The sequence below is a fragment of the Cucurbita moschata genome, unplaced genomic scaffold (assembly GCF_002738365.1).
Source record: "Cucurbita moschata cultivar Rifu unplaced genomic scaffold, Cmos_1.0 Cmo_Scf00334, whole genome shotgun sequence".
In the NCBI taxonomy this organism is placed as follows: domain Eukaryota; kingdom Viridiplantae; phylum Streptophyta; class Magnoliopsida; order Cucurbitales; family Cucurbitaceae; genus Cucurbita; species Cucurbita moschata.
This window is the reverse complement of record NW_019268850.1, coordinates 1-12416: the sequence shown is the minus strand read 5'-3', so window position 1 is coordinate 12416 and position 12416 is coordinate 1. Positions and strand designations below refer to the sequence as shown.

Below are 12416 nucleotides of genomic sequence, written 5' to 3'. Positions count from 1 at the left end.
CACATTTAATGATGGGACATATCCTTTAAAACTATGACTTGACCTTGGACTCTTTCCAATTCCAGGCATGGACTCTTTCCAATTCCAGGCATGGTTGGATGCGTAAAGCCCAAATTTTGGGCACAAGACTCAATACATTAAAATAAACCCTAGGTTCAGCTACATAAACCCTAGCCCAAGCCCAATAAATTAAAAATTAAACCCTAGGCCCAAGCCCAATACAGTAAAAAAATAAACCCCGGGGTTCAGCTACATAAAGCCACAAAAGCCAGCCACCCATGTAATAGAGCACGAAGCCTAAGTCGAGGCAGCCACTCACAAACCCTAGCCGCTACCTTGTTCTTCCTCTTTATCGTCATCTTCTTCTTCAAATCGTCATTCCCGTCCATCGCTCGCGCTGTCATATGTCACCATCGCCAACGTCGTCCCGCGCTGCCACGACCAGTCACTGTCGCACATCGAATTGTCATCGCCATCACGAATTGAACACTATCGTCATCGCCAGAACCAATATTTGGAGGAGTAAACGTAACCAAGGTACAATGCGTTAGCCAACGAAGTTACAATGTGGTTTCTTTTCTGAATAGTTCGAATTTGACTCAACCTCTACGTAGGAAGAAGGTAAGCAATAAAACTCTATGATTTATAGGAGTCGTTGTATCATGTCAAGTTGGGTTGGTTAAACTTGGGTGTTTAAATGTAGGCTCGATCTAAGTCGAAGTTGGACCAATATCTATAGGGTCGATTAGAAAAGAAGCTCTCCAAGTAAGAGGTCTTCCTATTGAAACTTAACTGTTTTTTTTTTCTTTTCTATAGGGGTTGAATATGTTTGGTATTGTATGGTTGAGTGTTGTATGATAGGATAGATGTTGACTATAAAAATAAATGTTTTGAGACCTATTGCATGCATAATTATGTTTGATGATTGAAAATATATCTGATATGAGTTGTGTGTGACATAATGTCTAGTTGCTCATGAAAATAAACAGTTTGGGACATAATGCATGCATGTTACCTTTGATGATTAAGGAGGCTGTGGTTAGGGTTACATGTTGTGTGTTTTAAGTGATCAGCCACTAATGGTTACTCTACGAGGTGATTTAAGAAAATGGTTATCAAGGTAAGGGTTACACGCAATGTGTTTCGGGTAACCAACAATTGATAATCATTTTAAGGAGTTAGGATGGATGTTGATTTTCATGTGGTAAGGTTACACGCTGTATGTATCGGGTAACCATGCACTAATGGTCACTCTACGGGGTGATTGCAGAAAATGATTAACAAGGTAAAGGCAAGACACCTCTATATGGTTGATGACGACATTGCAAGTAAAGACCGAGGCACATGCATAGGATAGTGATATTTCATTTCTTAGACTTTAGGTAAGTATAGGATGTTTTTAATTTTAATATTTTATTGGTTTTACTTAGTTTTGTTATGTTGCTTTAAATATTTTTTTTTTAAGAATGTAAGTTCATGACAGTGTTTTATGATGAAGTTTTAAATGTTTATTTTCGCATAAGAGAGTATGTTAGGATGACATTAGCCACTTTAGGTTAGTATAAATCTAGGGTCATTATAGAGAAAGTGCCCCTGCACGGATGATGGTGAATGTTAGAATGGCCATGGAAGTCAAGATAGATAGTAGTATGCATTGATTTCATTTAGTAGTTGATAGGTGACATTTCATTTTTATATTAAAAAACTATGTTACTTTTTGTAACACTTGAACTTAGGAGGTATTAACGTCCTTTGTTTTCCTACTTAGGATCCAAATATATGCATGATAATTAGGTCGTGATTTTTTATTGTAGGCTAAAGAGACCGAGGCTCGAGTCGATGAAGAAGGAAACTATGCTCGAGATAGTTGTAAGATTAAAAAAAAAATGGAAAAGATCAACATAGGAATAAGGTCATTTCGCCCCTACTCCTACCTGAGGAGTCTGGATAGTTGAGTCATCACAAGAAAGCGAAAGAAAGGGGAGGAAAAGAATAAGGGATAAGAAGAAGTTAGGATTTTGAAAGAAAAGAAGAACGGAGAAATCGGTTGCCTCAAATCCGCCGTTGGAAATCGAATCGAAGGCAAGAAACTTCAAATCAAGACTCCTCTTGGTGCTAGAAGAAGAGTTTGGGGGTGGATTGCCCCATTCCTCTAGAAAATCCGAGAATGGACAAGGTAAGACTATGAGCTTTTCATTTCGATTTTTCCTAGATCTAAGGAGTTTCTTGAACGATAGATCTGGAGTTTTGAGGTGTCTAATTAAAAGAGGACTCACATAGGTTTCTTGAAGAAATCTCGAACAAAAATTGGAGCTTGATCGGAATTCGGGTGAACTGGTCAAGAATAGAAAACGTGAGTTTTTTGGTATCTTTGAATGGATTTAATTTATTCTATATTCAAGAAAAAAATAAAAGAAAAATATGTCGATGTAGGTGAATAAAAAATTTACGACTTTGGTGAAGAAACCAAGTCAATCCAAGTTATGTGCGAAAAGTTACGAAAATCTGAACTTCGATGTAGGTGACTGAACTTGATAGGAATTTAGTATAGGTAAATAGAGAGTTTTGAGAGATTTTCTCAATTTTTTTTGAAGCCAACTTTCCAGATAAGTTGATCACAATATTCATATAGTCATATTTACGTGTTCATGCAAATTTGAGATTACCAAATTTTGATACTAAAAATTTCACTCAAATTTGGGATTATGTGGCCAGCATGCAAGTTTAAGTTTACCAAAGTTTGACACTCAAAATTCCACTCAAATTTGTGAGGTTTATTGAGTAAACATGCATGTTTGGTTAAACGAAATTTTGACACTCAAAATTCCATTCAAATGTGTGGGATTATGTGACAAACATGCAAGTTTGGTTAAACCATATATTAACACTCAATATTCCACTAACTCAAATATGGATTCTTCCCTGAGGTCAAGTTGTTATTTTCATTTAACAATTAATTTAAATAATTAATTTCAAATCAAAATAATATTAAAGGATTAATTAAACAATTTAATTAATATTTAACATTAAATAAAATGTCAATCCCAATGCATATATTGTTTATGAATCCCTCTTCCTAATTAAAATATTTAAATATTATTTAAATATCTCCAATTATCTCTTTTTGTTTAATTCATAATTAAAACAAAATGCGGTTAAATATATTATATATATATATATATATTTAGCATGTATTCCCTAATTTGAATCCGAATACTTTGAACTCACTCGTCACACTATTCTAAGGTTTAGTCCGATATGAGCTAGCAGAGGGACTTAATGGACCTACAGGTCATGGGGTCCAACGATCTTAGATTAATCGGCTAAACGCATTAACCTTGTTAACAAACATTCGTCAACTACTAGGACACTCCACCATAGCCTCCCCACTATAGATATATTTCTATCCATTTGATATAACCATGATTAGTAAATCAATCCTTCACAGGTTGTTCGTAACTAGAGCTGGGTCAATTTACCGTTTTACCACTAAAGTTACTTATTGTTCCTTAATAAGTCCCACTGATCCTCTAATGAACAACTGGTTTGTGGTCCAACCACCAAACCAAATCCCTCTCGGGTCAATGAGAGGCTGGAGCCCCTTGTTCAAGACTTGGAGTCAGTACTTAAGGGAACAACCTCTCTACTATATCTAAAAGCGGGTAGGAGAGAGTTCCATTTTACACCCTATGTCCCCAATTATTCAACCAGTCTTACCTCTAGAATGGAAGGCTTATTGAGTCGACGAAATCGGGCCACTCTCACCCATGAAAATCTAAGGATAATTCTGAATAAACAGGAGTTCATAGTTAGCTCAGGATTAAGATCGAGTTACCTAGGTCATCGAGTGAAAAAATAAGTCTCAACAGTAAACAACATTATAAAGTGAGAGTGGTTTTCTTAATGGTCCGATCATATGCAATACTCATTGCATAGCACGCCCCCACTCACATGTCTCCACATGTACAATTTAGTGATCACATTGTTTATATCATATACAAAAGTGGGCCGCATCAATAGTATCCCAAGAATAAGGTACCCAGCCTTATCCCTGTACTATAGATCATTTTGACTATATACTTGAACTTAATTCACTCTTATGTCTCTACATATAGTTCAAGTAATCATACTATAGCAAGAGTGTTCTTAGTTTATTGAATTTAGATTAATGATAGTGAACATTCACTTTATTCCATAACAATCTTTACTAAATAAACATTAATAATAACTTTATTGAAAACATAATATGTTTTTGTTTACCAACGGTGAGTTTTAAGGACATAAAACCCAATAGGTTAAATGTGTAAAGCCCAAATTCTGGGCCCAAGGACCAATACATTAAAATAAACACTAGGGTTCAGCTGCATTGTTCTTCCTCTTTATCTTCATGTTCTTCTTCTTTAAGTCGTCGTTGTCGTCCATCACTCGCGCTAGCGCCACCATCGCCCATGCCGCTCGCGCCGCCACTGCATGTCGGACGACCACCATCAGTCGCTGTTGCGCATCAAATTTTCACCGCCATAACGAATTGAACACTGTCGTCATCGCCAGAACCACTATTTAGAGGAGTAAACGTAACCAAGGTATAATGCGCCAACCAACGAAGTTACAATGTGTTCTTTTCTGAATAGTTTGGATCTGACCCAACCTCTACATAGGAAGAAGGTAAGCAATAAAATCCTATTTTTTGTAGGAGTCGTTGTGTCACGTCAAGTTGGGTTGGTTAACTTGGGTGTTTCAATGTAGGCTCGATCTAAGTCGAAGTTGGACCAATATCCATACGGACGATTAGAAAAGAAGCACTCCAAGTAAGAGGTCTTCTATTGAAACTTGACTGTTTTGTTTTTCTAAAAGGGTTGAATATATTTGTTATTGTATGGCTAAGTGTTACGTGATACGATGTATGCTGACTATAAAAATAAATGTTTTAAGACCTATTGCATGTATAATTTCTGTTTGATGATTGAGAATATATCTGACGTGAGTTGTGTGACATAATGTATGGTTGCTCATGAAAATAAACAGTTTGGGACATAATACATGCATGTTACCTTTGATGATTAAGGAGGTTGTGATTAGGGTTACACAATGTGTGTTTTCGGTAATCATCCACTAATGGTCATTCTACAAGGTGATTTAAGAAAATGGTTATCAAGGTTAGGGTTACATGCTACGTGTTTCGGGTAACCAACCATTGGTAATCATTTTAAGGAGTTATGATGGATGTTGATTTTCATGTGGTAAGGTTACACGCTGTGTGTATCGGGTAACCAGGCACTAATAGTCACTTTACGAGGTGAATGCAGAAAATGATTAATAAGGTGAGGGTTACACGCTATGTCTTTCGGGTAACCAGACATTGATAGTCTTTTTAAGGAGTAAAGGTAGATGTTGATTTTCATGTGGTAAAAATTACGCATGGTGAGTTTTGGGTAATTAACCACTAAGATCCCTCAATTTTGTTTGATTGTCATGTGATTGTTTATGTGTCTCCTCTCAATAGAGGAGTTCGTTATTGAGTATTTTAATACTCATCCTTTTTTTTTAAATGATTTTAAGGCAAGGCTGTAGGCACGGGAGTGACGAGTAGGGTGGGAAAGTTAGTCATGGGGCAAATTGAGAATTTTATGGTTTCATTGATAGATGTTTCCGCACTTAGTTGTTGATTGACTTAAGCTGTGTTAGAGGACACCGAGTTTATGGGAACTAGTGTGTAATAGCCCAAACCCACTACTAGCAGAAATTGTTATATGATAATGTAATGATGTTCTATAATGGTGTGATGTTATTATATGATGATGTGATGATGTATATGATGATATGAGATGATGATATGAAATGATGATATGAGATGATGACATGACGATGACATGGTATGATGACATGATGACATGATGATGATGATACATTATAACATGATGATATAAGTTGCTTGATTATGAGATGACTTAATATGATGATATTCCATATTAAGTTGATGTAGATGTATTAGATGCCACGATGTATTATGACGACAATTTTTCTAAGACACAACCCCAATCGATGTTAATGATGATGAACGTATGAAGGCCAATGCATGCATGTTACCTATGGTAATGTGTGAATGATGTATCGGGTTGTGTCATAAAATAATTTAAAGATAATCTATAGGGATCTCATGCATATTTTAGTCATATACATCGGGTTACTTTCTCATTTATGATGATGAGTATGGACGCGTACACTACGACGATGATGATCATGCCTCGTATGATACTCGAGGGTCTGCTAACGTCCAAATAATCAGTTACGGACAACTAGCCTGATTATGATGGGTCCCGGGGTATGGACTGCTTGGAGACTCACGTTCACACGTGTGGGTCATGTGTAGGAAAGTACTACACATCTAATCATGGGTTACATGTGTTAGCATTACCAAACTCTAATAGTGGGGTTACTTACTGAGTATTTTTTAAAATACTAAAACCATGTGCTACATTTATTTTAGGTAAAGGAAAAACACCTCTATACGGTTGATGACGACATTGCAAGTACAGACCGTGGCACATGCATAGGATAGTGGTCACTAGATAAGGTTAAGTAGGTAAACCATGAAATGATGTAAAATGACCATAATACTCCTAAGGTTATTTACCTTCGGTTCATGAACTAGATAACCACCAAATATTATAAAACTCTGTCCCTTGGAACGCATGAAACCTTGGACAAAGGTTGTCAGGTTCATGACTAGTACTGTAAATCTTAGGGGGAGTGTCTTGGAGAACGAACCTGAGGAGAACAAGAACCTAGAAAGTACCAAGAACAAGACAAAGATCAATGACTATAACATGGATCAAGATCTAAGTTCCCAGACCAAGAACGAAGAACTAAGAACCATAGTACTAAGGAGGCCCTTAGATTATAAATAAAGTTTAAGGATCCAAGGACCAAGGTCCTTTGGCTAGATCATGATATGAACCCACAAGTCAAGGATAAGAACTAAAGAGCCTAAGTACTTCCAACAAGAACAAGAAAAAGAAAAGAAAGAGTGTGATACTCTAGCATATCAAGGACACGATTAAGAGCCTACAAGTAGGCTACTTACTGAGTCTTTGTACTCATTCCTTATTTTTCATATTTTTCAGGTAATAAAGAGCTTTTCGAGGTCGGGAATGGACCCTGGAGTAGGTGTCGTAGACAAGTTTCACCCGTCATCCTCAACCTTTTTATTTTAAAATATTTTGTGTCCATTTCGTATTTTGTGTCTTGATGGTTGGGTTGTGGTTTAAAAACTTATGTATGAACTTTATTTTGATATAATGTATATTATATTTTAAATTTTCTTGTTTTAGTTCGCTAAAAATTTTTCCGTCTTTTATGAAGTCATCGAGTCAGCTTGGTCCTTACAACTTATCTTTCCAAGAAATATATAGCAAGTTGTTACATCCAAGTTAAAATATGTTATATTTGGACCAAAGTTTGAATCCAACAAAACCTACCCTACAAGGATCTTTTTGTTGATAATGACTTAACCTACTCTCTACTTTTCTAACCTGAAGTCTGCGCTTCTACCCGAATCGCAACCTACGCATTGGCTCACTACCGACACGTGTCTTGTCCCCAGCCACTGGCGTACTCGGCTCAACTTCGCTAGTCTCTAACAGCTAAAAAAAAGTCATTTGATTTGGGTTAGATGTTTTAAGAACGATTTCAATGTTTTTGACCCTCTCGAAGCTGAATTTGATCTTATTTAAGGGAAAGGTGAGTACAATGTTCAATTTCTCAATTGAAGTTAAATTAGGTTAGGAAAGAATTTTCTAATGAAACAAGGTGAATGTTTTAATAGGGTGAAATATCTCTACGATTCTTGAATCAAACTTTGAGGGATGAAATCAAGTGTATTCGAGTATTAGATAGAACGTCGACTAAGGTCATCCATGTAAGTGGTCTTACAAAAGGCATGGTAGAAGTTTGTGTTATGTAAGATGACATATGCTCAATGACTCTACACGTGTCATATGTTTGATATGTGTGAGATGTTTATGATATGATATGGTTGATAATATGATATATGTCTATGATATGATATGTTGAACTATATGATATGTTGAATGATATGACATATGGAACTATACGATATGTCAAAGGTTATGATGTGTTGCATGACATGATATAATACGATGTATTACATGAATGATAAGGAGTAAAAAGTTTTGACATGATACACATCCCCAGACATGTTTTAAAGACTTTGCTATAAAATTATATGATATGAAGGAAAATGGAGGGGTTGTCTTACATGATTTAACTAATGTAAAAAAGTTGGGATCTCATGCTTGTATGCCACATGCATTGAGATATTTTTTCCTTAGGATTAGTATGAACGTGTAATTTTGAAAAGAAAAATGATCGTCAGTTTAACAAGATGCTACAATGGCTGCTACTCCTTTTGGTTGTCCGACAATAGCACTAGAGATGCTAACCAACAAGTACGAGGCCCAGAAAGTGTGCAAACCCCCTTGTGGGTCCATATTTGCACGTATGGGGCATGTGCAGAGTAGTAAATACGCAACCTATGGCCCAGTTAGGATAGTCACCTATGGGAATATGGATTTAAAATGATAGGTCTGATGACCAAGTTAAGATATTCACCTAAGAGAATACGATTTTAAAATGATAGGTCCAATTCATGTTTCATGTCTTTGCCTTCCTTAACCCCAATAGTTGGGTCACTTGCTGAGTATTTCTTAAAATACTTAAGTCACATCTACTTCTATATTTCGGGTAAAGGCAAGACACTCATGCACGTTTGACAGCAGCATCACAATTCAAAGACCATGACACATGCATAGGGTGGTCATATTTAATTTCGTAGATTTTAGGTTAGTATAGGGCATTGTTGTTTTATTCTTACCTATGAATATTTTAATTATTCTTAAACAAGTCAATGATATTGTTTTATGAAGACATTTTAAATGAATATTTCTATCCAAGATGTTACGTCATGCATGTGTTAGCGACTTTAAGTTATTTGAAAACTAGGGTCATTTAAGACATGATTTTATAAGAGTTTGTGCACACATATTGTCGAGTATAATATTTGAGGAATAAATGGGGATTGTCTTGCATGATTTATTTAAAATGAAAAATTATAAGGACCTAATACATAATTGTATGTTCACATGCATCGGGATACTTACCCTTCAATATGAGTATGAATGAGTACACTATGAGATGAAAATGATAATCATGTTCATTATGGTGCTACGATGTTCACTATTCCCTCTATGTTTCTGGCAACAACAGTATAGTTGCTAGCCCGACCGGCAGCACAGGAGGTGTGCGAGTGGTGGGCCCATACTCGCACGTGTGGGTCGTGTTTATTTACATTTCACATTGGTTATTTCATTATTTTGTTTTAAATCTTTTAACAAAACGTGTAAGTTGATGACATCATTTTATAAATAATTTTAAATGAATGTTTCCAAATAGAAAGTTTGTGTCATGCATATGGTAGCGACTCTATATCAGTAGGAAATTCGAGCCATTATAGTTGGTATCAAAGCTCTAGGTTATAGATTCTATAGACTAGCATATGAGGTAAGCTTAACAAGTTCCATGGTCCCACCGCCGATACTCTGTCACCGTCACGTACGTTATGTATAAGACAACAAAAAAATTAAGGTAAATGTCACCGATTAAATATATTGTTACTACTGGGTCATTGTCTGGTGTAATTCCTGATTGAATGTGTCACCATTGATTGTACCACTGTTGACTGAGTTCTATATTTGTCATGATATTATTGAAAAATGATTTAAACCAAAAAGCAATAGTCTTAAGAATAAATATATGGTAGTTTTAGAATCATGGCACCTAGAGCCGCGAAAGAGGATGTGGAGGAAGGGGACAACCTCCTGTTAAAGGACGGGTAGAGATAGAGAGAACCTAGCTTGTGAAGGATATGTAATTCAACTATTGCAGCTACACCACCCTTAGCAGCACTGAAGGCTAGAATAGACCCCAAGACTAACCTAATGTAGGAATCATTCGAAGTCATGATGAAAATGGTGGTGGCTACGCAACAAGCCAACAGTCGTAGTCCACGCGAGAAGCGAGGTACTTATGGAATTTTAAGCAGTATGATTCATGTACCTTTAGTGGGACCTCAGGAGACCAAAGAAAGGCACAATTGTGGTTAACACAATGGAGACGATCTTCTTGTTAATGGAATATTTGGATGATCAAAAGGTGTAACGCATGTCGTTAATGCTGAAAAATGACTCAAAGCTATGGTGGATGGATAGCTAAGAGTTTTTCAGCCCAAATGGAAGTTGATACCATGGTCTCAATTTAAAAAGGTATATTTGACGGAGTATTACCCAAAGGTAGCCCAACATCGAAGAAATAGGAGTTCACCCAGCTAACACAAGGTTGATGCCCCATTGACACCTATGCAAGAGTATTTATGAGGTTGAAACAGTTTACGCTGAAGTTGGTGGATACAAAATTGAAGATAGCTGAGAGGTCCATTCTGGGCTTGGACGCAAAGATTGGTGTACTGTGGAGGTCATAGATCCAACCACTTATGTTGTCGCCCTAAGCGTAGCTAAGGCTATGGAGGAGCCTCAAATTGAGGAACGTTGAGAGTTAGCAGTTACTATAGGACAGAAACGATGGTATTTATTGAGGGAGCTAAATTGTCTACCACTGTCATGTAGACAACAACAAACAATAGATATTGCACGGACCAAGAGAGGGCAAGAGGAAATGAGAAACCACAATGCCATGCATGTGGACAGCAGTATTGAGGTAGGTGTATGGTCAAATCCAAAGCTTGTTCTAGGTGTGGCCAGGAAGGCAATCTTGCTAAGAATTTCATTAGAAGGAGAATGGAAAACTCGGTTAACCCGCTAAGGGACTTAGGTGGTATAGAGAAACTCATGCAGACTTGCTCTCAGGCAAGAGCATCTGCTTCGACCAGTAGAGAAATCAAGAAATCTGATACAGTGGTGATAGGTACTTTATCTATCCTAAGACACTATACTTTCACTTTATTTGATTCAGGCTCTATACATTCGTTTATATTTGTACGGTTTGTTACTCAAGCAGCTGGATTAGAACCCTTATTGCACGTATTGACTACCAGTACCCAAGTGGGGGAAGCCCTAGTTGATAAGAGTAGAGTAAAACGTTGACAAGTAATAGTTGCAGGATAGACCTTAGACGTAGACTCGATAGTTGTTAGCATGACAAATTTCGACATAATACTAGGAATGAATTAGTTGGTTGAGAACTATGCTACCATAGATTGTCATAAAAGGGAAGTGGTATTCTCACCACCATCTGGATCTAACTTTAAATTCAAGAGCACCTGCACTGGAATTGCCCCTAAGGTGGTCTCAATGATAAAAGTCATGAAATTGATCCAACAAGGAGGTTGGGCCATATTGGCTAGTGGCGTTGATACCAAAGAGTAAGAGAAGACCTTGAATGTGGTACCAACCGTGAATGAATTCTAGGATGTTTTTCTAATTAACACACAAAATAACCGAAATGACAGTTAAATTAATCTAATTAACACAAAAACTAATCCAAGATTTATTACTACACAAATCAAATAAATAAAATCAACGCATTTAACACATTAGAACTTCAAAAAATCCATTGGAACTTGGAATGAGATATAGAAAGTTTTCTTCATCTTTGGATCATGAGATTTGACAATAAAACTTAAAAAGTCTCTCTTTTAAGAAAGGCGAGGATAGAGAAGATCATAGAATAGGGCGGGGATGGGGATGGAGAATATAATTGTCGTGATAGGTTTTTTTTCCTTTATTTGTAATATAATATGATTAAAAACAACTCTCTTGTTTGATCCCATACGTTGGAAGGTTGAAAATCTTATAAAAACTTCAATATTTTGATTTAGATCATAGTACTTAAGAAGCCATTGCATAATTTGAATTATGTCCTCAACATAAACTAGATCAAAGTCTTTCATCTTACAAAAGTATAAGAGTGTTCAGATTCTAGATTATGTCACCCGCCAAAGAGGTTGATTAAAGAATGAATTATTATTTGTTTATATTGTTTACTTTTGCATTAGTCATTATCAACGACACGATCACTATAGGTTAGGTTTAGTCCAATTCAAACTCTCATCTAAATATAAAATATTTTTAACTTCGATGCAACCACTTCTTATATATAATAGACCTTATTAATTATTACATGTATGGTATATGTTTAGATAAATAAAGTTAAAAAATTGAGGAGATTTAAATTGTACACTTAGTTGGCCTTGCCCGACATTCTATTCTATTTTTAAGATTGGGTTGACTTGAGCGGTGATAAAAAATCTAGACCTATGTTTATTGAAAGATTGGATTAGAAGCCTTTGATAACATAGTAGATCTCCACAACACCCAAGAATG

General features: G+C 36.2%; 1 long non-coding RNA gene across 1 annotated transcript; it reads left to right on the top strand.

Moving 5' to 3' along the window:
- The first annotated feature begins 551 nt into the window (after positions 1-551).
- On the top strand, positions 552-1850 carry LOC111440510. The gene is made up of 3 exons (XR_002709947.1): positions 552-621; positions 1271-1382; positions 1815-1850. It is a non-coding gene; the product is annotated as an uncharacterized LOC111440510 (long non-coding RNA).
- Positions 1851-12416: the final 10566 nt, after the last annotated feature.